Source organism: Astatotilapia calliptera, chromosome 22, assembly GCF_964374335.1.
Source record: "Astatotilapia calliptera chromosome 22, fAstCal68.1, whole genome shotgun sequence".
NCBI lineage: Eukaryota > Metazoa > Chordata > Actinopteri > Cichliformes > Cichlidae > Astatotilapia > Astatotilapia calliptera.
The window spans coordinates 3,153,549-3,178,490 of NC_137442.1; the positions used below are offsets into that span (position 1 = coordinate 3,153,549).

The following is a 24,942-nucleotide window of genomic DNA, read 5'->3' on the forward strand; positions in this document are numbered from 1 at the left end:
GATCTTGTGTGTGGGTCTCTATGTGCATGTGTGTTTCCTCATGTGTACATATTTGTGATTGTGTGGCTGTAATAAATTTTTTTGCAGATTTTTGTCATTTAACAAGTATATTTGAGGGACCCTCAGCATGTTCAGCATTTTTTCAGCTGTCCATTTTGCTTTTCCAATTTTTCTGTTTAACTTATTACTATTGTGCTAAATCATAGCATTTCTGCTATTTTATAAGATTTGTGCTTAATATACTATTTCTGCTTTTATAGGATTTGTGCTTAATATAGTATTTCTGCTAAATTATAGTATTTCTGCTTTTTATACTATTTGTTCTAAATTATAGTATTTCTGCTTTTTATAGGATTTGTGCTTAATATAGTATTTCTGCTAAATTATAGTTTTTCTGCTTTTTATGGGATTTGTGCTAAAACAAAGTATTTCTACTAAATGTAGTATTTGTGCTTCATCATACCATTTCTGCTTTTTATAGGATTTGTGCTTAATATAGTATTTCTGCTAAATTATAGTATTTCTGCCAAATTATAATATTTGTGCTAAAACATAGTCTCAATTTAAAATTGCAATATTCATAGTTCATCACAGTGTCTCTGGTAAATCACAATATTTCTGCTCTGTTGTACTATTTTTCTAAATCATAGTGTTTCTGTAATGTTTAAGTATTTTTGGCTAAATATATTCTTTCTGTTATCTTATACTATTTCTCCTAAATTCTTGTATTTTTGAGAAGTTATCATGTTTCTGGTAAGTTACAATATTTCTGCTAAATTCTGCTATGCTATTGTATTTCTGCCAAGTATTATGTTTCCTCTAAGATATTGCAGTTCTGCTAAGTTATTCCATTTTAGCAAACTTCTTTTGCTTCTGGAAAGTTTTTACAATTTCTGCAACTTTTCAGCTTTTTCAGCTACTTTTTGCATACAGCTTCAGCTTTAAGCATCCACACTGCATTTTCGCAGGAAATGCAAATTTTTCTAGTTATTATTATTCTTCAAGTTGCTCATTTTTCGTCCTTTAACTACTTCCACAATTTTTGTGCTATTTTCACCGTTCAAACTTTAAACTATTCTGCTATTTCTGCTAATTTGTGCTATGATTTTTGCTATTTTTTGCTATTATACTTTTTAAAATATTAAGCTTTTTTCCTTTAATTTGTCCCATTGAAATGAATGGAAAACTTCCAAAATTCTGCTAAATTTTGCTTGTTTTTGAAACTTAACTACTTCCTCATACTTTCGCCTAGAAAAACCATTCAAACTTTAAAATGTTCACAAATTATTGGGCTATTCATGTATGATTCAGCTTTTTCAAATCTTTTACCGTTTTACTTTTATGCCTCTTAAAGTTTTGAGTTGCAAAATTGTGATTTTTCACAAAATACATGCGTTGTTATGGTTGCTATGCTCTTGGCTTCCAGTGTGTCACTGAAGGTTTTGCAATTTTCACTTCATGTCCGAACAACTTCTTGCTACTTGCTCAATTTTCACTCAACTTCCACAAATTATACATCAAAACGTAGGTATTTTTGCTGGCTTTCAGAAAATGTCACTATCATTGTTGTGGGATTTATAGAATTTTTGCAAATCTCCTCAGACTAACACAATGTCAGAAAACTCTCCATATAAAGTGAATGGAGAGCTTGTTCAAAATCATCGCTGCATTTCTGTAATGAGAGGCATATTCGAATCGTCATATCTCCTTAACGAAGCAAAGTTAAGACATGAGGCTTGTCCCGGTATATCTTCAGACACTCCTGACGCTCACAATTCAAGAATTTCTTTCTCACCTATTACCGTTCTGAAATGAGTTGGACTTGTTTGAGGGTAGGAAATTTGTCCTTCGCTCAGATTTCTTCAGATTTCAAACTCTGGAAATGAACCACTTTTTTCTCTCGTCATAACTTTTTGTTGGATTTCCACAGAGACCTGAAAATTTCTCTGACTGTTCACCAAAGCCTGCTGTCTCTTACGGTGAAAGAATGATATCGATACTCCAAATAGATTTAGAGTTAGAAAGCGTTGTTTGAGGGCAAGTCAAGGCAGTTTTTGCTTCGCTCTGCTCAGTTATGGTGCATTAGAAGTCTAATATCTTTAATAATTCATATTTTAATGATAAATTGTTAACACTGGAAGATTCCCCCATCTCTTCTGAACAAAACGGTGTAAGAATGACCGCTCTAGCCCCTACGGTTAGGAAATTATGGTCATTTGTTTGAGGGAAGTCCTCACTATGAGAAATAGGCTGCAATAATCCTGTGCCTCTCTGTCCTGCGTGTGTAAAAAGATGCACCTGTTTTGGCGGGAAAACGTAAACAGCCACTCTGATTGGTGGATTTAAATTCGGCAGCTCTCTCCCTCTGTGTCTGTGTGTGTGTGTGTGTGTGTGTGTGTGTGTGTGTGTGTGTGTGTGTGTGTGTGTGTTTAGTGGGAGAGAGAGGACCCTGCCCTTATTTGGCAGCATGTCATTGTAGGATTTAAATTGAATATAGTTAGACTGGTTGACTGGATTAGAGCCTGTGTTTGTGTGTCCCTCTGTGCATTTGTGTTTCAATATGCCTTCATATTTGTAATTTTGTAAGTTATTACTATTCTGCTAAATGATACTATTTCTACTTTTCATAAGATTTGTGCCTAATATAGTATTTCTGCTAAATTATAGTATTTATTATTTTTATAGGATTTGTGCCAAACATAGTATTTCTGTTAAATTATAGTATTTCTGCTTTTTATACTATTTGTGCCTAATATAGTATTTCTGCTTTTTATAGGATTTGTACCTAATATAGTATTTCTGCTTTTTATAGGATTTGTGCTTAATATAGTATTTCTGCTAAATTATAGTATTTCTGCTTTTTATAGTATTTGTGCTAAAACATAGTATTTCTACTAAATGTAGTATTTATGCTTAATCATAGTATTTCTATATATTTCTGCCAGGTCCCCAGGCAGCCAATCCTCTGTGAGGACTTAGACATTCAAATTTTCAAATCAGGGCCTGCACGGTTTCCCAGCCAATCATATATGTGTCCTGAGGCATTCAAATTTGCATATTGGGGCCTTCATGGCTTCTAAGCCAGCCAATCATATCTGAGGGCTGAGGAATTCAAATCCACAAATCAGGGCCTGCACAGCTTCCCAGCCAGCCAATCATGTATGTGGGCTCCAGGTATTCAAATTTGCATATTGGGGAATTCGTGGCTTCTAAGTCAACAAGTCATCCATGTCATATATCTCTAAAAATTCATATTTTAATGATAAATTGTCAACACTTGAAGATTCCCCCATCTCTTCTGAACAAAACGGTGTAAGAATGACCGCTCTAGCCCCTATGGTTAGGAAATTATGGTCATTTGTTTGAGGGGAGTCCTCACTATGAGAAATAGGCTGCAATAATCCTGTGCCTCTCTGTGCTGCGTGTGTAAAAAGAGGCACATGTTTTGGCGGGAAAAAGTACACAGGCTCTCTGATTGGTGGATTCAAATTCGGCAGCTCCCAGGCTGACCTAGAAACTCACTTCTCTCTCCCTGTGCATTTTTTTGCTGATTTTTTCATTTAACAAGTATATTTGAGGGACCCTCAGCATGTTCAGCATTTTTTCAGCTGTCCATTTTGCTTTTCCAATTTTTCTGTTTAACTTATTACTATTGTGCTAAATCATACTGTTTCTGCTATTTTATAAGATTTGTGCTTAATATAGTATTTCTGCTTTTAATAGGATTTGTGCTTAATATAGTATTTCTGCTTTTAATAGGATTTGTGCTTAATATAGTATTTCTGCTTTTTATAGAATTTGTGCTTAATATAGTATTTCTGCTTTTTATAGGATTTGTGCTTAATATAGTATTTCTGCTTTTTATATGATTTGTGCTTAATATAGTATTTCTGCTAAATTATAGTATTTCTGCTTTTTATAGGATTTGTGCTAAAACATAGTATTTCTACTAAATGTAGTATTTATGCTTAATCATAGTATTTCTATATATTTCTGCCTGGTCCCCAGGCAGCCAATCCTCTGTGAGGACTTAGACATTCAAATTTTCAAATCAGGTCCTGCACGGTTTCCCAGCCAATCATATATGTGTCCTGAGGCATTCAAATTTGCATATTGGGGACTTCATGGCTTCTAAGCCAGCCAATCATATCTGAGGGCTGAGGAATTCAAATCCACAAATCAGGGCCTGCACGGCTTCCCAGCCAGCCAATCACATATGTGGTCTCAGGCATTCAAATTTGCATATTGGGGAATTCGTGGCTTCTAAGTCAACAAGTCATCCATGTCATATATCTCTAAAAATTCATATTTTAATATTAAATTGTCAACACTTGAAGATTCCCCCACCTCTTCTGAACAAAACGGTGTAAGAATGACCGTTCTAGCCCCTACGGTTAGGAAATTACGGTCATTTGTTTGAGGGAGTCGTCACTATGAGAAATAGACTGCAAAAATCCTGTGTCTCTCTGTGCTGCTGCGTGTGTAAACAGATGCACCTGTTTTGGTGGGGAAAAGTGCACAGGCTCTCTGATTGGTGGATTCAAATTCAGCAGTTCCCAGGCTGACCTAGAAACTTAGTCCTCTCTCCCTGTGTGTGTGTGTGTGTGTGTGTGTGTGTGTGTGTGTGTGTGTGTGTGTGTGTGTGTGTGTGTGTGTGTGTGACAGAGAGAGAGAGAGAGAGAGAGAGAGAGAGAGAAAGCCTTTTAATGGGATGATCTCATTGTAAGATTCAAATTCAATATATTTAGACTGGTTGACTGAATTGGATCTTGTGTGTGTGTCTCTCTGTGCATGTGTGTTTCCTTATGTGTACATATTTGTGATTGTGTGGCTGTTATATATTTTTTTGCTGATTTTTTTTTCATTTAACAAGTATATTTGAGGGACCCTCAGCATGTTCAGCATTTTTTCAGCTGTCCATTTTGCTTTTCCAATTTTTCTGTTTAACTTATTACTATTGTGCTAAGTCATACTATTTCTGCTATTTTATAAGATTTGTGCTTAATATAGTATTTCTGCTTTTATAGGATTTGTGCTTAATATAGTATTTCTGCTTTTTATAAGATTTGTGCTTAATATAGTATTTCTGCTAAATGTAGTATTTATGCTTAATCATACTATTTCTGCTTTTCATAGGATTTGTGCTTAATATAGTATTTCTGCTAAATGTAGTATTTCTGATTAATTATAGTATTTCTGCTAAATTATAGTATTTCTGCCAAATTATAATATTTGTGCTAAAACATAGTCTTAATTTAAAATTACAATATTCATAGTTCATCACAGTGTCTCTGGTAAATCACAATATTTCTGCTCTGTTGTACTATTTTTCTAAATCATAGTGTTTCTGTAATGTTTAAGTATTTTTGGCTAAATATATTCTTTCTGTTATCTTATACTATTTCTCCTAAATTCTTGTATTTTTGAGAAGTTATCATGTTTCTGGTAAGTTACAATATTTCTGCTAAATTCTGCTATGCTATTGTATTTCTGCCAAGTATTATGTTTCCTCTAAGATATTGCAGTTCTGCTAAGTTATTCCATTTTAGCAAAGTTCCTTTGCTTCTGCAAAGTTTTTACAATTTCTGCAACTTTTCAGCTTTTTCAGCTAGTTTTAGCAGACAGCTTCAGCTTTAAAGCAATTCAGAATTCATGATTACAACCAATATGTAGTAGAATAAAAGAAACAAATGTGCAATGAACATATCAGGAGTCCCTGTTAAAAAGTCTCATAGCAGTGTGGTTAAGGGACCTCCTGAACCTCTTGAGTCCTGCAGTGGAGTGAGATGAACCTCTGCAGCTCCTACTGTGAGGATGCTTAGGCGATCACCAACACCAGCTCCTTGGTGTTGGTGTTCAGCAGAAGACTGTTCTTATTACTGCAGTCAGTTAAATAAATCTATCATAATAAAGTACATTTTAACATAATGACCTTGTGTTTATTTATGTCTTTTAACCATTATTTCAAATTCAAAGAATCCTGTTTTAAACATTTATTAAACTTATAGAATTAAATTTCTGCTAGTTGCTTTTTGTTGCAAAAAAATCTAGTATAATAATATTTAAATTTACATATATTTTTCACGTTTTCCATGCCAATTTTGTGTAATTGCGGAGTTTCCCACTACCCGTGAATGCCTCTTTTTTTAACGTCTCTGCCTGACTCCTGAATCTCCGTACACTCTCAGCTCGATCCCCACCGGTAAGCGCTGCTTCTCTGTCTCTCTTTTCTGAAATGAAATGTCTATAAGCTGTATGAGGGATTTACCCAGTTGTTGTTAGTGACTTATGAAGCCAGTCGAAGTATAAGTCATGTTAAAGTAACACAATGGCTGCTTTTTTAGTGAAACGTTGTAATTTTACTATTTAAAAGGAGTGTTTGGTATGCTAGCACTAAGTGCTAACGCCTAGCCTAGCTGCTATAGGCCCAGTGTGAAATTAATATGGTTCATTTGATTGTTTATTACAGTTATTGTGTTGTATTTGGTTCATTCGGTGTGTTAGTGTTTCTGAGTCTGTTAGGGAAGCTGAAGTTAATTCTCTTCACAAATCAGTCAGTTAAAAACGGCCTCATTCTTTCGGTTGTAAGGTAATGAGCCGTCATTTTAGAACCACTGATTAGCTGCTGAAGCAGCAGGGTCGGCAACTTCACAGGAGCCATTTTACCGCCATTAGCTGTTTCCCAAAACGTCGGCTGCATCTTTCGGAGGACCCAGCCTTCGCGGTCGACGTGGACCGAGAAGGCTGTGAAACTGGACGGTCTAGCCTTCAGATTTGCGTCACCGCTGTCTCTCTGGAGTTTAATAAACTCGGCCGTCTGCTCCTTGCTATTTAAAATATAACAGGACACTGGCGTAAATTCTCGACCGTTTAACGTTTATTGAGCTGTGTGAAAATCCCGGAGGAACCCACCGGATTGATTAATAAAGCTTTATTTAATCTAATAATCTAATAACTTTGATCTCAGCCAAACCGATTTACTCCAGAACAAATAAAACACAGAAAAAGGCAAACAATTACATTTTTAAGTTATCAGAGTGACTTGTATATCATGTTTAACCTGAGTAGCGAAAGAGCGGGGGTCTGAACCCCCCTCCCGGCTTGCCATCGAGCCGGTGGGTGACAGACGTCTCTGAAAACGTCGGCACACTTTTGCAAATATGCGATGTCTTGATAAACCAAGCAGATATTTACACCGCTACTTTCTCGCCTAAAAATATGTTAAAAGTTTATTCGGGGAAATGAAGGACTCATTTGTCGGCCGCATTTGAGACAGCCTTCGTCGACTGGCTGTGACATAATCGGCCTTCAAATGCGGCCTCCGGAGGATGCAGCCGACATTTTGGGACACAGCTTCTGACTGAAAGCCGGGAGAAAAAGAGTCACGTGCCTGTACCGGTGTGTTTTTGTGCTGTGGGTTAATTAACAGAAGGGAGAGAGAGAGTGAGGATGAAACACATAATATAAGAATAATAACATCTCTTAACAAGAAGTTTTTTTTAATTAGGTAATTTTAGTTTTTTAGTTAAATTTTAAGAACTGTTTAACAAACACTTGTTTGTGCAGGTTGTTTTTTTTTTTTTTAAATGAAACCTACACCTGCAGCTCTGTTTAACTTCTCACTTTGTGAAAAACTAACGAAATATAAAAAAGTCCACCTTCAAATAAATAAAATGCAGCAGTGCACCATTAATATTATAAATATGATATGTAGATATTTAAAACAACAGCATATTAAATGATACTGTGTGCAGGTGATAATATTTTTAGGAAGCAGAATTTGAATGCAGACGAACTCAAATGTTGAAGCCTACAAAAATATCATCCAAGCTTTCATTTATGATTGTTCATGCTTTGAAATTGTGATGTCAGAATTTGATAAAGTGTGCAGAGCTAGGTGTAGCAAATCATTGCTTATTAAATCTACTGTGTTATCTAATAGCACCAAACTAATAGAGCTATCACATAACTAAGAGACGTGTGTGGCTTATTACAAATGGATGAAACCATATTTTACCTTAATGAAGACAGTAATCTTTAATAAGGTGTAGAAAAAGGTGAGTTGTTTGTTGCTGTGGTAAACAAAGAATGTACTGAATCTTTTGTACTACACAGAGTGATGCAGTATTGACTGTGATGCTGATTTGAGTTGTCTCATTCTGTATTTTTGTGCTTTGTCTTTTGTTACACAGAGTGAAAGAGATCTTTGGTTTTGCCTTTGCTGGTAAGTAAACAGTGATTGTAACTGAGGCAGTATGAACCTGGCATTGCGTAGCACATTTGACAACTTACATACAGTAGTTTGACTTTTTGTGATATGTTTCCATTTACTGATGGGCAAAAACACAAAGTCAGGATTTATTACCTGTAGCAGCAAAGTCCTCACACGGGACCTCTGACTGTCCCTGAAAATGTCCCTGAAGTTTAATAGCCCATTTATGTATGATTTAAATTTCTTATGGCTTATTGAATCCAAACATAGCTAAATGTCAGTTGTTCATTTTCTCCTTATGTTTGTGGATTTAAGTAGCAGACAAAACAATGAAAGTGTTTTAGGGGAGTCAGTATAAGTGGTTGCTCAAACACTTAAGAGCTGCACAGGTATTGATTCATATTGTCTCTCAAATTCTGCTGATGTGTTACATTAAAGTCAGAACACTGTAGAAGTATTTTGTACAGTTAAGCAATAATGAAAAACTAAGAAAACCAGAGGTGTGAGTGGACATTGTTAGGTACATTACAGCCAGTGTGTCTAATTAGTTTATCACTTATTTGGTGAATATAATGTGTTTTAAAATTTAATAGAAAAGTTGCCAAAAAGGTACACTGCAAAATACATAAATATTCCTAGCAACAGGTATAATGAAAGGACTTTTTAGTGTAAAAATTTAAGACATTTAATTTTAATTACAAAACATGGTGCACCTCTGCTATTGTAACATGTCAATATTTAAAACTATTTTAAGATTTACATATTCATATCAGACATGACGAGGTTTTCTGTTGCTTCTGATTTATATAATTATTTTGTATCTAACATTTTTAAAAGTTTTGGCTTTCACACTTTAGTAGTACTGACCTGTTGTAGAAAATGTTGGAGCCACAAAGCTTCTGTGTAGGAAATATTTGGTATATCCTGCACTTGTGCCAACAAATATTGGTGGCTATTCTTTATATTTCTGTAGTAATGAATGCTTTTATTACACTTGCTACAGCCATGTGAGACGCTGCAGTTCATTTATCTCCTCTTTAGACTACAGTAAGCTCATAAAGCCTTAAATAAATTAAGAATTTTACTAGTTAATTTATGTCACAGTAAATTGGATTGTGTGTGAAGAGGCTCAACAGTCTGAATCATCAAACAGTGATCTGATGAATTGTTTCCTTTCTCTAGACTGCTGATCTGATCGTCTCCAGTCTGGTAAGTAAAGGTTTGTCTGAGGTACAGTGCTGGGAAATGTTTCTCATTATAGGACATTCAGTTTAGTGGAGTGAGTCAGCACAGCTCTTGGGAATAATCAGATCGTAGAAAAGTCTGTGTAAACATTTCCAGACTTACAGATCTCTCTTATCATCATAGTACATTTTTAATTAGGCCCTAATATCGGCCATGCTAAGTTTATTGTAGATTTAGTGGAGTGTGTATTAAACATGCCCCATATTTGACTGAAAAATGTAGAAACTGCTGTTTAGGAGTCATCTGTCTCCAAATTTTTCATTTTGCCAAAAGTCATACTGAGTAAATTATTTTTTACTTTTATGTTAACGGCTCCCCAGACATTATGATATACTGTTGAACCAGGTAAGTACACACAGAAACGGGAATTTGAGACCTTTGGGCATTTAGGATCATGTGAGTTGAGTGCTGTGAAGTGTTTAAAGCAGGTGGTCTGAAACTGTCTGCTCTGACTTCATTGTGTGGGTTTAGCTTGACCATATAATGTTTATAGTAAGTTACTGTAGCACCACATCTTGGTTTACAGACTGTGTTTGTTTTTATTGTGTTAATAGAATGCAAAAATGTCCTTAGAAATGTTCCACCACCATATGATAAACATTTTCATTCAGTTGAATCTAATAATGTACTGTACGACTCTTCAGTGTGTAATGATATATATGTTCTGTATTTTTCGGACTGTAAGGCGCACTAAATTCTAAGGCACATTAAGCCAAACAAAACAGATAAGTCAAACTTTATTCAACTCATTTACAATAACTCTCAAAATTGTTCAGTTGTAAGACATAAAATACAGAACAATACACTCACTTTTCAGGATTTATGGACTGATGAATGTGGATTGATCAGTTTGAAATCTGCTTCATAAGCATGGCTCTCAACAGGTGCCAGGCCCTTATACACACACACACCATATTATGTTGAAGCACAGTACGAATTACTCTATGAGGGTGCTGACTATGTTAGCCATGCTCCTTAGAAAAAAAGAAGAAAAAAAAAAAGAAAAGCCATGCTCCGACAATACATCAAGTGGTGCTGCTTTGTAGCTTACCAAAGTCATACTAAAACATTTGACAGAGTGCCGTGTACCACATAGAATTGGTTTGAAATCAGTAAGCACAACCATACAGAAGGTGCACTGTCTATTTTTGAGAAAATTAAAGGCTTTTAAATGTGCCTTATAGTCTGAAAAATACGGTAAAGCCAGGTTTATTGGAAGTGTGTCTAATTCCACTTTCTTTCTGTCTTACAGGTGACCTGCTGCAGAAAACCCTCTCCCTCTATCATTAACAAGCCATTAACAAGCAAATTCAGTCTGTCCTATCACTCTCCCTCTCCCTGCTCCATCTTTTTTGACAAGCCATTCTATCTTCTATCCATTCTCCGCCATGTACTCTATCTAATTTTGACAAGCATAAGCCCTAGTTTGACAAGAAACCAAGTTTGACAACAAACCAAGGTTGACAACAAACCAAGTTTTTGGAAATTGAAGTTACCGCAACTTCGACGATCTGTTTTCAGAAATCTGAGAGATCTCTGCTCTCACTGCTCCTTCTTTCCTGTCGTTAAACTCTCTCATATCCACTCATTTTACTGGAAATTACAAGTAAGAAGTTGAATATACAGTACAGTAGAAGTCACTGTAGAAACTACTTACACAGCCCTACATTTGTCATTTTAATTTTGCATTACACTTTGGAATAAACATTGATTGGCTTACAGGTGCAATTGCTTTGATAAATTATATAAAATATACACCTCTTAAAGGTTTATTTGTAATAAGACAATCTGGTTATTTTGTAATATATACATTCAGACTGCTCTATTTACATAAATATTAAATTAGATTCAAATACATTTTTCAAGTCTGTTTCATTGACTATAACATTTGACTACAGTAAGTTTATACTAATATTATTTAAGGACAAACCCATTTCTATTACTCAGTGTAAGTATTGAGTTACAATTGTCATTGAGAAGCTGCCCTGAGGACCCAGACTTCCTGTTTCCTGACTGCTGCAGAACATCCAGCTGAAGAATCCTCATCGCCTGTCATCTGATCACCACACCACCACAGCTCCTTATATTTGCTTTAGATTTTAGATATCTCAAAGATTTACACAAAGTCTACTTCAAAGCTAAGAGTTTTATTATAGCCTGTTGATTGTTGAGATTTATTCTGCATATTACTTCACAGAAGTATAGACCTATTCATTAACCAGTCTGGTTAAAAAAAAGAAGTAATAATATACAGTTGTTGAAAAAGCTACAATAAAACGTTTTTAAGGATCTTTCAATAACTTTTATATTGAGTTTGTATTTAAGCCAGCCTTTTACATCAATTAAACGGTCATAAGAACACTTTACCATTTGTATAGTTGATCCATTTAATAGAAACTTGAGTTTTTCAGTGTTTACAGGTTGAGTTTTGTATACATTTGTGTATAAATACATATAAGGTCCAGTTTGTACTTGCACAAAATGCCAAGGAAAGGTCAAAGGTCACAGTCCCAGAAGCTTAGATGGCAAAAGCAGAAGGAACAGGTAAATCTTTCTCAGACCGGTGAGCAGGTAAAGGTGTCTGTTACAAGTATTCCCAGTCCAGAAGTGCAGCTCAGCGTTCAGACGGCCGCAGTGTCTTATGCAGATGTGGTAAAGAGAGGTGTTTGCTCATCATCTGTGCCAAATGCTAAAGAACAACAGGTAATCCAGACTGAACCCCAGCTAACTGTGCAAACGCAGCATGATGGAGAAGCTCCAGGACCGTCTCATGTACAGGTTACAAACAGTGAAAGTCGTGCACGAGTGAGTAGCATCTGTGCGTCTCGAAGCCAGGCCAATGCTAAGTATGGAAAGTACCGGAATCAGCAATGCATGGCGAACAGTTTGGTTTTCCTGTCATTCTTACACGAGGATGAATTCATTACCAGAGCAGATCTCAACCGTGTGTTGGACAAAGGCCATGCCGTGTATTCAGATGCCAGAAAGAGGTTTGTGAACAGTGTGTTTCTAGCCTGTGATGAACTTCCCACTGTGATCATCAGCCGCAGACACGAGTATCAAGTCGACATGTCTCAGTTTGCTCATTATGGCACATTTGACGGTACAGATCATCTTCCGAGCCTTGAACAGGGACTACAGCGTTTGGCTTCAGAGTTTCGCTACGCTTTGCTAGTCATGGGAGGAACAGCCATCGCAGTTTCCAGGCTGACTTCAGGTGAATACGCATACTTTGACCCTCACCCACGTAAGTCTACAGGAATGCCATTGTCGCTAAGTGTAAGTGGTGGAACTGCAGTTATGTTAAAATTCACACGTCTTAACGACATGATTGACAGGATCAAACGTTTGTACCGAATGTGTAGCATCGCACCAACCTGTGCTTATGAGCTACAGCCTGTTGAGTTCCACAGTGAAAACGCTGCTGACCAAAGAAATGCTGATGAAAACAGACAAACAGCTACAACTGTTTCAGCACCAGCTTTAAATGAACCTGAATTTGAAACCCCAAAGTCCACTGAGCAGACACAGAAAACTGTGGCCGACACTTTAGCTACTGAAGTGATGTCATCCAGAGTGGATTATTCAAATGAGCCAGCTGCTGAGCTGAACAATTCTGATTATTTAGAAATAGAAACCTCTGCATCTTCTGTGAGAGAACCTCAGGTAACATCAGATTCTGTTCCTCAGAAGGATCCAACCGCTGCCAACCGCTGTTCAACAAAGACAACACAGGAACTTTCACATAAACTGCTGAAATATAGTAAACAGGGAAGGAAAAAAATGAGGAGAAGATCATTGGCCCAACAAAAACTACCAAAAAGAAAGGATCCTGATCACAGACAAAAGAAGACTGTGTACAAAAGTAATCTATATAAGCTAAATCCTATATATAGAGAGAAACAGAGGGAACATTTGAGAAAGATCTATAAGGAAAGAGATGATTTTAAGGAAAAACAGAAGGCGCAAATGAGAAGGATCTATAGAGAAAGTGCTAAAATTAGAGAGAGAAAAAGAGAACGTGTCATAAGGATGTATAAAGAAGATTCTTTATTCAGAGAAAAGCAGAAGGAACGAATAACAAGAACATACAGAGAATCTCCCGTGTTCCGAGAAAAGCAGAAGGAACGAATAACAAGAACATACAGAGAATCTCCCGTGTTCCGAGAAAAGCAGAAGGAACGAATAACAAGAACATACAGAGAATCTCCCGTGTTCCGAGAAAAGCAGAAGGAACGAATAACAAGAACATACAGAGAATCTCCCGTGTTCCGAGAAAAGCAGAAGGAACGAATAACAAGAACATACAGAGAATCTCCCATGTTCCGAGAAAAGCAGAAGGAACGAATAACAAGAACATACAGAGAATCTCCCGTGTTCCGAGAAAAGCAGAAGGAACGAATAACAAGAACATACAGAACTTGTGCCGAATTCAGAGAGAAACATAAAGCTTACATGAGGTCATATGTTTCTAACCTATATAAAGAAAGTGTAGAATTTAGACAGAAAAAAAAATGTTACATCACTAAACGTTATGGAGAAGAGAGACAATTTCAGCAACAACACAAAGAGAATATGAGAGAACGAATGAGAGTAAAATATTGGAACGGTTTTTCTTTTAGACAGATGCATAATATCAGATGTGCAATGAACATAAAAAGAAAATATCGTCAGATGCATCGACCAGCTGAAAGTTTACAGTGTCATCCAGATAACAGTTTAATGAATGAGGCCATATCTCGTTTCAGATCCAACATTAAGTCAGCACCATCTTATGTTTGTACTGTTTGTCTAAAAGCTTCTTTTCCTAATCAGGTGAAAATCTGCAAAAGAGAAAATTACTCAAAACACCAAACTGTAGCTCAGCAGTGTCTAACTGGTAAATTTGTTCATGTGTGTGATGAAGCATGTAATGATCACTGCAGCTTTCCCGTTGAGAGAAAAAAGGAGTATATCTGTCACACGTGTCACAGTTCCCTCAAAAGTGGATGCATGCCCAGGCTTGCTGCTGTCAACGGTTTAGAACTGCAGGATATTCCAGCTGAACTGTGTGATCTCAACATTCTGGAGAGACATCTGATTGCCAAATGCATACCATTTGCAAAGATTATTCCTCTTCCAAAGGGCAGACAAAGACTCATACGTGGTAATGTGGTGTGTGTACCATCTGAAGTCCAACAAACAGTTGACTATCTACCTCGGCTCAGAAGCCAATCACAGATCATGAGGGTGAAATTGAAAAGACGACTGTGCTACAAAGGCCATCAGCTGTTCCAGACTGTCACCTGGTCTAAACTGATCGAAGCCCTGCGTAAACTGAAACAGATTCACCCACAGTACACAGATATTGTTATCAGAGATGATGCATTGCTTTGTGATCCAACATTACCTGATGATGACAGCAGTGATGAAGCCAGCATGGGAAGTGATGATTATGATGAAGCAGATTTAATGGAAATTGACAACTATGAAAAAGATGCCCTTTTGTGCGAAAGTGAGTCTGAAAGTGAACAAGCTATTAATATGCAATCCTGTGATGAACAACCAGAGGAACAAAATCCAGATGAACCAGAAAGTGATTTGAACAATGGAGGTTTTGCTCTAGAAAGTTGTCTGCAGCCTGTTGACATTTCAGAAGAGATTCTCTGTTTCACTGATAACACATATTGTGTGGCTCCTGCAGAAAGAAACAATCCTGTCAGCTTCTTCAGAACTCCTCATTTGGAAGCCATGGCATTTCCTGTGCAGTTTCCTACTGGTCAGAATACACTGGATGAAAAGAGACTTCTTAAACTCACACCAAGTGCTTACTTCAAGTCAAGGCTTTTCAACATTGATGCAAGATTTGCTAAAGACACAAATTACCTGTTTTTCTCACAGTTTGTCACTGAAATACACTTGGCTAATTCCAGCATGACAATACAGCTAAGGAAAGGTAAAACTATGACCAAAGATGGACGCAAAATCACATCAGGAATGTTACAAAGTAAGACAGAAGTAGAGAAGCTGGTAAGAAATAAAGATGCAATCAGATTTATGCAGCCACTCAGAGGAACTCCAGCTTACTGGCAGAAAACTACCAAAGATTTATTCAGTATGATTCGTCAAATAGGAACACCTCAGTTCTTTGTCACTTTCTCTGCTGCTGAGATGAGATGGCCTGAAGTGATTCAAGCAATAAAGAGACAGCAAGGTGAAGAGGTTGATTTTGAAGCCCTGGACTGGTCAGAAAAGTGTGAAATTCTAAGATCAAATCCAGTAACTACCATGCGGATGTTTGATAAGCGTGTTGAGGCTTTGTTCAGAGATTTGCTTTTTTCTCCTGCACAGCCCCTTGGTGAGATCATTGATTACTTTTACAGAGTTGAGTTCCAGCACAGAGGTAGTCCGCATATACACATGTTGCTGTGGATTCGAGAAAAGGTAGAAGCAGATGTGGATGACGACCAAACTGTCTGTGACTTTGTGGACAGATACATCTCAGCTCAACTCCCTGATCCAGAAAAGCAACCTGAACTGCACAAAAAAGTCACTGAACTACAAAAGCACAGCAAAAACCACACAAAAACATGCTTTAAGAGTGTGAACTCTGGTTGTAGATTTGGGTTTCCAAAACCACCATCCACAAGAACAATGATTGTGAGACAGGATGAGGATTCAGACACTGAAGCTGCAAAAGCCAAACTCAGACCTTTGTTGAACCTGCTGAAGGAACCTGAAGCTGCTTCCCTCACCATAGAGCAGATTCTGTCACGATGCAACTTGACAATGAATGAGTATGAACAATGCCTCCAGAACATAAACAAGAAAACAGGTCTGATTCTGAAACGTGACCCAAAGGACTGTTGGATCAACAATTACAACCCACACCTGCTTGAAGCCTGGAACTCTAATTTAGATGTCTCATTCATTTTGAATGCCTATTCATGTGTAGAATACCTCTGTAAATATATAACAAAGAAAGAATCTGGCCTCTCTGAATACCTGAAGACAGTTATTGATAACTCTGGAAACAACATGGTCAATGAATGTGATGAAATGAGAGCTGTGATGCAGGCTTACTCAAAAAAGAGAGAGATCAGTGCACAGGAGTGTGTGACTCGAGTCTGTGGCCTAAAAATGAAAAAATGTTCCCGCAGTGTTGTATTTGTACCAACAGATGATAACCCAGTAAAAATGAGTCGGCCCATGAGCTTCCTGGAAAGCACAACACATGACAGTTGTAATATTTGGATGACAAGTTTGAGTGATAAATACAAATGCAGACCTGAGACCCCAGAATATGAGGAAATGTCACTGGCTGATTTTGCTGCCTTGTGCAGGTTGGTGAGTGGTCCAAATGAAGGAAAAGATGTGCTTCCTCTTCTAAACCAGCTTGGATTTGTACAAAGGCGAAAGAATGATAAACCAGCTATAATCAGATATTACCACTGTTCACAGGAAAAAGATCCTGAGCAATATTATGGTCGACTGTTGAGACTTTACCTTCCACACAGATCAGAGCAGGAACTGAAACCACAATGTTTCCAAACCTATCAGTCCTTCTACAACTCAGGTTTTGTGCGACTTCCATGTTCAGACCACAGTGAGTCTGTGAAACGGATTGTGAAGAGAAATAAAGACAAGTATGAGAAGAACTCTGAGGATATTGAGAGTGCACTGGAAGAGTTTGAACAAAATAGGGATGTTGTGATCGATGAATGGTGTAATCTGGCTCCTGAATCTGAAGTTGTGAGGCTGCAATGTGATGAGAATCTTCCTGAGAGACATTCTGATGATGAGAACGAACAGGAGAATGTCCCCGACTACAGTCGTCAGTCTGATGCTGTAACAGAGATCAGAGCCATCAGAGAACAACCTGCAGTCGATCCAGCCGTGGTACGTGTAATGTATCAGAATCTGAACCAGAAGCAGGCCTGCGTGTTCTATGCCATAAGAGACTGGTGTATTCAGCGAGTTTGTGGTTTGAACCCAGATCCATTTTTCTTCTATATCAACGGTGGTGCAGGAACTGGAAAGTCACATCTGATTAAGTGTATTCACTCTGAAGCATCAAAGATCCTGAGCAGACTGCCTGCTAATGCAGAAGAAGCTGACATATCAAATCCAACTGTTTTACTGACTTCATTTACCGGGACAGCAGCTTTTTCTATCAATGGCTCTACATTACATTCTCTACTGAAACTACCCAGGAGTCTGAAACCACCCATTCAAGGACTTGGTAACCAACTGGATGAAGTCAGATCTGAGCTGATGAATGCTGAAATTATTGTTATTGATGAGATTTCAATGGTTTCAAAACCCCTTTTTGCTTATGTGGATGCAAGACTGAAACAAATCAAAGGCACTCAGAGACCTTTTGGTGGAATGTCAGTTTTAGCTGTTGGAGATTTTTACCAGCTGCCACCAGTGCGACAGTCTAAACCTCTCTGCGTTTACGATCCAGAACAGATTGACCTATGGCAGGAACATTTTCAGATGATCACTCTAACCGAGATCATGCGTCAGAAAGATGATGTGGCCTTTGCAGAGATGTTGAACAGGATTAGAGTCAAAGAAAAGACAGAAGAGCTTTCTCAGTGCGACAGAGATTTGTTGTCACAGGCTGTGACTGCACCAGAAGAATGTCCAACTGAGGTCTTACACATTTATGCCACCAACAAGAATGTGGAATCCCATAACACAGATACCCTGAAGAAGCTTCATTCAAACATCATAATCATCACTGCAGACGATTTCCAGAAGGATAAACGTACAGGCAGAATGGAACGAAGAGACAAACCATTTACAGGTGGGCGAAATGATTTACCTGACACTCTGAATGTTGCTGAAGGAGCTCGAGTTATGCTGACCAGAAACTTGGACACACTAAACGGTTTGGTCAACGGTGCTTTTGGTATACTGGTAAAGGTGGTGAGATCTGAAAATGATGGACACATAATTAAACTGGGGCTCAGAATGGACAACCGGCAGCCTATGAGACACAACCGCAGTGCTAATGCAGCATCTGATGATCTGGTTTACATTGAGAGAGCAGAGGAGAGTCTGAAGTTTAAAGGAGCGGTACGCAGACAGTTTCCTGTAAAGCTAGCATTCGCCTGCACAATTCACAAAACTCAGGGTCTTACAACACAGACAGCTGTAGTTTCAATGAAGAACATTTTTGAACCAGGTATGGCTTATGTTGCTCTCAGCAGGGTGACGTCTCTCAGTGGACTGTATTTACAGGACTTGGATGAGAAAAAGATTTACGCCAATCCCGAGGTAACTGCAGCGCTCCAAACCATGAGACAAGCCAGTGTTGAGGAAATGATGCCTCTTCTTCAGGTCAGAGAAACAGCCAACAGACTTGACACTCTTACACTGATCCATCACAATACGGAGGGTTTGCCATCTCACATCAGTGACATCAAGAGTCATCATGAAATGTGTTTAGCAGATGTTTTGTGTCTCACAGAGTCTCACCTCCAAGGCTCCTTTGTTGCAGACAGTCTTAATTTGGATGGCTACACCATGTTCAAACGCAACAGACATGTGTCCTACACAAACTTTCCTCACATGGCCAGCAGAAGTGGTGGTGGAGTTGTTGTGTATTTGAGGAATCATTTTCAGGTTCAGGTAAAACAGTATCTGCATAATGTCACTGATCTTGAGTTTTTAGTGTTGAAGGTTCAGGCTCCATTCCCTGCACTCATTGCTGTTGTGTACAGACCTCCTGACTACAGTTTGACACCATTCATGCAAAACCTGGTAAGTCTTTTAGATTCACTTGAAATAATGGACTGTCACCCAATAATTGTGTGTGGAGATTTTAATGAGAACCAGTTGCAGAGTGGAAGAAAACAGATTCTGGAGCAGTTTCAGTCGAGAGGGTATTCACAGCTGATCACTTCTGCCACTACAGACAAGAACACCCTGCTTGACCTCATTTTTATTTCTCAGCCACAGCTATGTCGTCATTCAGGTGTTCTGAGATCATACTACAGTTACCACAACCCTGTGTTTTGTGTCCTGTCCTTGAGCCAATCATGAAGGCGTCTGGTGAGTTTTGAAACAATTACAGATCATGTTTGTTACAGAGTTTACTGATTGTAGAGTATGAAAAATATTTTTCATTGGAAAAAATTGTCTTCCCTACTCTGTCTGTAAGAAGACCCTTTCTTATTGCAATGTTATTAATCATTTCACCAAATCATGGCTGTACTTCATGCAGAGCCGGGAGATCTGCTTTCTGTTATCATGCACCTCAGATCTGAAATATACTGCATTAAACGGACATAATTTATTTTTTATTCTCATGTTTTAAATGACTAAATCTACTTATACATTTTTTCATGGATGTTAATTGTTATCTCCTTTTTTGATACTTTTTTTACTCTGACGTATGTATCTCAACAAACGAGATCTTCCCCTCAAAGATGCTTTCAAATATGAAATAGTAAATAAATAAATCCCAGATAAATGCAGGTATTTATTATGGGTCACATGAATAAATACAGACAATTATATTTTCTTGATTATAGTAAATTTTGTAGAATCAAATGTTTTTGGGATGAATGAGGTTTTGCTTATCATGTTTTACAGGTAAATTTTTTTTAAAGTTTTAAACTATCTTCAGGCTAACAGAGATGTCTATAATTATACATTATGTAGAGAAAAACATTTTTACAGCTTACAGAATTTGTATAAAAACTGATTTAGAAGTACATGGAAAGTTTCTGCATCCATTTTCTGACTTGGCCTTTATCTGGGTGGGTTTGGGTTTGGGTGGATAAAGGCCAAGTCAGAATTCTCTGAGCAGCTGGAAAAAGCTGATAATAAACAAAGACATCAGAAAGCGGGGGCTTTAGGTGTAGCCCCCGCTTTCTGACGCACTAATTAGATTTAGTAACTGACACCCCATACCAGCATTATATAGACACTTGGGGGCAGAGATGGGTGGGTGGGGAGGGTGGGTGGGTGGTGTTAAAAGCACTGTATGTTTTGTAGATGTATTTTTTTCAGACAGGGCACACACAGTCCTGTTTCCTTTGTGGGAAAACCTTCAAACTTCACCATCCTCAGCTGAAACAACAACATCTTAACACCATCTTCATGAACTGCTAAGCCAAACCTGATCCATCAGTGCTGGACTGCACAGATAACCACATGCCACACAGAGACTGCTGTTTTATGAACTGCTATACCAGTGTGTCTTCAATGGAGAAGATGACACACCCATCACCTGACCTCCTGCCTGATCTGGAGACCGTCATGATGCTGCCACACTACACACCTCTGAGACCATGAATGATGACTCCTACTGAGGAAACTATTTCCTGTCAGAGATGCTCAGTGATCCTCAGAGCAGAGAGAGGTATGATTCTTTATCTTTGATAAAAAATGGCAGTGTTTTTAATTCAATTAATTAATTAAAATCCTGTTTAGTGGATAAATAATTCCACACTCAAATGATTATACTTGTTGACACTTTTTGAGTTTTAATTCACATTACGGATTACAAATCTATGCTTTTTCTACTCTGTCTCTCTGTGCAGGTATTGCTGTCTTCTGAGTTCTTCCGTGTCCCAACTGAGGCCTTCAAACCTCATTGCAGAGCTCATGTCTTTCCTCACCATCATGTGACTGTGAGATTGCTCTGGATTCTGGTTATGTGGCCTGCAGCACCTATAAGGTATTTCAACATTGTTCATTGTATAACTTATTTGTAGTTTTTAGGCCTTAACACAAATAAAATGTTCCTTTTTCTGTATTTTTTAGAACAAGCTCGTCCAGTGTGCCTGCATTCCAGCTTCTTAGACTCTACTCAAGTGGACAGAGTATCAGTGTTTGGCCACTCTTACAGACACCAACTTCTGTCAACTCACTGCTACTGATCAGGCACCTCACTCCAGGAAGACACAGGGCTGCAAGCCTGTCATCGTTTCCAGTGTGGCTTTGTATTCTTGGGGTAGCATCAGATTTTTCCCACAAATATTCAAAGGTAACACTTGTTTTAAGCTTAGTTATTAAATCAAAAGTCTTCCCTTGTGTTAATTTTTTTTATTTTATTTGTTTTTGTTTTCTTTTAGATTTATGTGCACTGATCGGATGTGGTGGAGCTTTGTTAACTGTGTGGAAAACATCTGTTTGTGATGATATTTACAATGAGGCTTTAAGGTGACAGTTTCCATGTAATTTCAATCCTTTTACTAAGCAAAAACATGTTTGCAATTAACATATTTTTTTTAAGTTTTATCTTCTGGATTTCTGGTTAACATTCCTCTGTGACAGCAAATACTAAACTGGTCCAAGTACCCAGCATATCATTGGTCAAAGGCAAAAAGGACCACATGTCACACTAGCAATGAATTATTGACTGTGTTTGTGTCATCAGATTTAACTAACAATATCAGACATATGAAACTGAACTCTGGATTAATGTGCAGATTTTTTTTGTGTTTTTTTTTATTGTTGAATAATTATTTTGTAGAACAAACCCAATCTATTTACCCAAACAATGTAACTTGTTTGGGTAAATAGTGGATTAATATATCTAAGTCTATAAGTATAGCAAGCTGAATTCATACAGACACACAGCTCTAAATCCTGGATTGTAGGATGTACAAAAATGATCATGTGATTATTATGGACATTTAAATAACTATATCTATTGAACCATTACATGTATTCTTTTTAGAAATTACACAATCTCAAAATGTGAAAAAAGAAAGTGTTTAAGAGAATAAATAATGTGTGTTTGTATGAATCCTGCCTTAGTATGGGGTGTCAGTAACTACATTAGTATAGAGTAGGTCTAACAGTGGTTTTCCACATCTGCTCTAATACAGCGGTCCCCAACCTTTTTTGCGCCACGGACCGGTTTATGCCCGACAATATTTTCATGGACCGGCCTTTAAGGTGTCGCGGATAAATATAACAAAATAAAACTAGTACCGGTACTGAAAAAAAGAAAATTTATTCATAACACACGTGAAAAGACCCAGGAAAACCAAGTAAACGATAAAAACGCTAACAAAATAACGCTGAAAACCGATAAAAACCCTGAAAACTATACATTTCACACCTGAGCCTCATCTCTCGCGGCCCGGTACCAAACGACTCACGGACCGGTACCGGTCCGAGGCCCGGGGGTTGGGGACCGCTGCTGTAATATATATAGATAATGGGTCAGACATATAAAGTCATTTTGAAAAGTTCATAAAGGTCATTTATATGTGTTCCTCTTTATCATTTTATATCAGGTCAAACAGCTGACTTGAGTTTTGATCAGAGTAGAACCATGACATTCATGCTAATGGTTCTACTGTTTACAGTTACTTTATGATGGATTTCACCCTGGTCACAGCACTATGTGAAAAGCTGTTAGAGGTAAAGTTAAGCCAATTAATACCTCATCATAAGTCACTCACTAACGCAAAGCAGTGTTTATTTTTCACTGTAATTTATTCCACAACGATGTTCTTTATTTGATCCTTGTTTCTTTAAATATGCAAATCGATTGTTCAGCTGTGTGACTCTCCACACCTCAAATATATCACAATGTGGACTTCATTTTGACAGTATTTTGTAGATTGGTACCATATTTATCATCAAATCAGGAAACTGTAAACTAATTGAAAAAATTAAGCTTATGAAAATTTTAATGTGGCATAGGAACATGTTGTTTATCCTTGCCAAATGGTATTTACACAAAACTCCAGCAAATCAGAGGATATATTTTTGTCTCTCACTTGCTATATATGTGTATATTTTTGCAGTTAATAGCCTATCATGTGTCTGCGCATCTTAGGGCCATAAACATAAACATGGCAAACAAGGATATGTTCACAATTCCAACAGATGCTTCAATTGTTTGTATAGATTTTAGATCAATTTGATTTGCATTTTCTATTAATATTTTTCTGTTTGTCCCAAATGGTATTTTTATTTCTTTATGCCATTATTGTAATCATTGGAAACAACTGAGTAAATATTTTGTATCATATGTTTCTAAAAATATTTGAATGTTCTACTTTTCTACTACTGGTTTTCTACTTTCTAAACTTTCTGCCACTTTTTGGCATTTCAATAACATTATTTTTGGGTGTTTTAATCTCTGACTGCAGCATCTTGTGCATTTATTACCTAAATGTTGTTTGTGTGGGTCTTGCCTTTGTTATGTTTTTTTGCCATTTTTAGATTTCACCAGCTGTGCAAACTCGCAATTTTACCTTGGTTTTGTTCCACATTAGTTTATCTGCTGGCACGTTTTCTTCCTTTTCTAATGTTTTTGGTAATTTTTCACAGTTAAACAAGTAACTTTGAGGTTACTTCAGCATTTTCAGCTGTTATCTGTTGACAGTTTTGCCTAATTATTACATTTCTGCAAATTTCTAGCAGTTCTGATAAGTTGTAATATTTCTGCCAAGTTTTTAATTTTCTACTAAATTATATTATTCCTGCTAGGTTACACTACTTTTGTTTGTTATGTTATGTTAAGTTATGTTATTCTAAATTATTGCATTTCTGCTAAGTTATTACATTTTTCTTAACTTGATATTGTTCTGCAAAGTTATTAAAATTTCAGCAACTTTTTAAACACTGACTTTGATTTCTTCAGCTTCTTCAGCTATTTTCAACTATTTTCAGCAGACAGCTTCAGCTTTACAGTTTCCTCTAAGATATTGCAGTTCTGCTAAGTTATTACATTTTAGCAAGGTTCTTTTGCTTCTGCAAAGTTTTTACAATTTCTGCAACTTTTCAGCTTTTTCAGCTACTTTTTGCAGACAGCTTCAGCTTTAAGCATCCACACTGCATTTTCGCAGGAAATGCAAATTTTTCTAGTTATTCTAGTTGCTCCGTTTCTTTGCCGCTTAACTACTCCCTCAGTTTTCAGCCGATTTTTACCATTCAAACTCTAAACTGTTCTGCTATTTCTGCTTTCGACTGCTATATCTTTTGGTACTTATTACTATTATACTTTTTAAAATATTACACTTTTTTCCTTTAATTTGTCCCATTGAAATGAATGGGAAACTTCTACAATTCTGCTAAAACTTGCTTGTCTTTGAAACTTAACTACTTCCTCATACTTTCACCTAGAAACTCCATTCAAACTTTAAAACGTTCTCAGATGATTGGGCTATTCCTGTGTGATTCAGCTTTTTCATATCTGTTACCGTTTTCATGTAATGACTCTTTAAGTTTTCAGTTACAACTTTGTGATTTTTCAGAAAATACATGTGTTGCTATGGTTGCTATGCAATTAACTCCCACTGCACACTCGTCCGTTCTGAATTTTCTCTTCATGTCTGAACAACTTCTTGCTACTCGCTCAATTTCCACTCAACTTCCACAAATTATACATCAAAACGTAGGTATTTTTGCTGGCTTTAAGACAGTGTCACTATAATTATTGTGAGAGTTACGTTTTTTTCACAATTTGCCTCGAAGTGACACATGGTCTAAAAACTCCCCATTCAAAGTCTATGGGGAGGTTGTGA

General features: G+C 37.2%; 2 long non-coding RNA genes and 1 gene segment (V, D, J or C); 2 read left to right on the top strand and 1 right to left on the bottom strand.

Annotated features, from left to right (window-relative positions):
- The window catches only part of LOC145423569 (Ig kappa-b4 chain C region-like), a 213,727-nt gene that overhangs the window by 24,102 nt on the left and 164,683 nt on the right, over positions 1–24,942 (bottom strand).
- LOC145423573 (uncharacterized) lies at positions 6,737–11,821 on the top strand. The gene is made up of 3 exons (XR_013904621.1): positions 6,737–8,224; positions 9,395–9,421; positions 10,710–11,821. It is a non-coding gene; the product is annotated as an uncharacterized LOC145423573 (long non-coding RNA).
- On the top strand, positions 20,424–22,235 carry LOC145423575 (uncharacterized). 2 transcript variants are annotated; one of them, XR_013904624.1, is made up of 3 exons: positions 20,424–20,813; positions 20,995–21,131; positions 21,218–22,235. It is a non-coding gene; the product is annotated as an uncharacterized LOC145423575 (long non-coding RNA). The 2 variants fall into 2 exon arrangements; XR_013904623.1 differs by having other exon boundaries at positions 20,995–22,235.